Genomic DNA, 1949 nt, shown 5'->3' with positions numbered 1-1949 from the left:
GTTTGTCTAGGAATGATTTTTAATCTCTTCTACATTTTAACAGGTAATATTGCTGAGTATAGAATTCTTGGTTGTCAGTATTTTTCTTTCAGTACTTTGAATATATCACCTCATTATCTCATGGCCGGCAAATTTCCTGCTGAGAAATCTACTGATAGTCTTATGAGCACTCCCTTATATGTGAAGGGTCGATTTTCTCTCACTGCTTTCAAAATTCTCTCTTTGCCTTTGACTTGTGGCAATTTGATTATAATACGTCTCATTATAATCTTTTGGTTGATTCAGTTTGGGGATCTTTTAGCTTCATGAATGTAAATGTTTCTTTTCTTCCCCAAACTATGAAACACATCATGAATTTCTGTGGCATACTTTTGCAGGGGTTATGCTAATCTTCTCTATATAGTTCCAATTTCAATACTGAAAATACATGTGCTGCTGAAGTGAGAACATATTTTTACTAGTATTGTTTATACATTCTTCCATTTTTTCTTTATGCAAATACAAATGAACTTGAATGTTCTTATTTTCCTCCCATTTTGCACAAAAGATAACATACTATACATTATTCTGTAGTTTGCTTTTTTTCCACTTGATATATCCTGGAGGTCTTTGCCGTGCATGATATTTCTTATCAGTTATTAATAACTATACTATCAATATATTCCATTCTGTGAATGAAACATGGGTAATTTCACTAGTCCACCATCGGTGTCCACTGAATTGTTTTCAGACTTTGTCTATTACAAACAATCTTGCAATCAATAACTTTGCACATATATTGTTTGATGTGTGCTTGTGTGCATGTATGTGTGTGTGTGTGTGTGTGTGTTGTGCAGGATTGTTTCCAGAAGTGGCAATGCTGAGTCAAAGGACATATACATTTGAAATTTTGCTTTTCCTGTAAGTTATAATTCTTCATCATAAAGTGGAAAGAGTGTGTTATAATCTAAAAGGAAGTGGTATTTCAGTGTAGTTTCAATTTACTATTCTCTTATTATGTGTGAGGTTGAGCATCTTTTCATGTTTTAAGGACAATTTCTATTTCTTATTCTCTGAATTGTCTGTCCATGTTTTTTCTCCATTCCATATTAAGATATTTTTCTTTTTTTCTGACTTCTATGAGAATTTTTTATGTTGGAAATGTTAGATCCTTTTCTGTCACATGAATTGCTTACCTTCAATTTGTCATTTGTCCTTGACCTTGCATAGGGTAAATTTTTTTTTTAGTATCTTTATTGGGGTATAATTGCTTTACAATGGTGTGTTAGTTTCTGCTTTATAACAAAGTGAATCAGCTATTCATATACATATATCCCCATCTCCTCCCTCTTGCACCTTGCATAGGGTATTTTTTAATGAAGGTTTAAATTTTTTTCATTTAGTCAATTTTATCAATCTTTGTAATATGTAATGGTATATGGTTTGAGGTAGGGATATAGCTTTATTTGTTTTCCAGATCACTACCAGTTGCCCCAAACCATGTATTACAAAGTTTGTTTTTACTCACATTGTTTCCATGTATAAGCTTATATATGGAATATGTATTTTAATCAAATGGTTAGTCTATCTCTTTTAGTATCACACTGATTTAATTATCCAATATTTATACTATGTTTTGTAATCTGATTGGGCTTTATTTTGTGTCATTTTATGAAATGATCATTCATGTGAGGCCACAAGAAAAGACAGAGGAGAGGTTCAGGAAAACATTTATTATAATCACAGATTATAGAAAGAGAAGGCATGGTATGCCATGCATTACCACATGGGAAAAACACCAGGGTGTTCAGGATGCAGAAGACAGGAACAAAGGGAATATTTAGACCACTGCCTTTACTGAGTTTTCTGCAGGAAAGGCAAATCAGGGAAAGCTAAGCAGCTTAGGATTGGCTAGTTTGAGTAATTTCAATAGGCTTTTGTCTATAGGGGTCTATCTTTAGCTGCCTGGC

The 1949-nt window shown here is 33.0% G+C and overlaps 1 pseudogene; it reads right to left on the bottom strand.

Moving 5' to 3' along the window:
* Positions 1-332: 332 nt before the first annotated feature.
* On the bottom strand, positions 333-431 carry LOC132419053 (U6 spliceosomal RNA; annotated as a pseudogene).
* Positions 432-1949: the final 1518 nt, after the last annotated feature.

This window comes from Delphinus delphis, chromosome X, assembly GCF_949987515.2.
Source record: "Delphinus delphis chromosome X, mDelDel1.2, whole genome shotgun sequence".
In the NCBI taxonomy this organism is placed as follows: domain Eukaryota; kingdom Metazoa; phylum Chordata; class Mammalia; order Artiodactyla; family Delphinidae; genus Delphinus; species Delphinus delphis.
The sequence above is the reverse complement of the archived record's forward strand: the minus strand, read 5'-3'. Positions and strand labels throughout refer to the sequence as shown.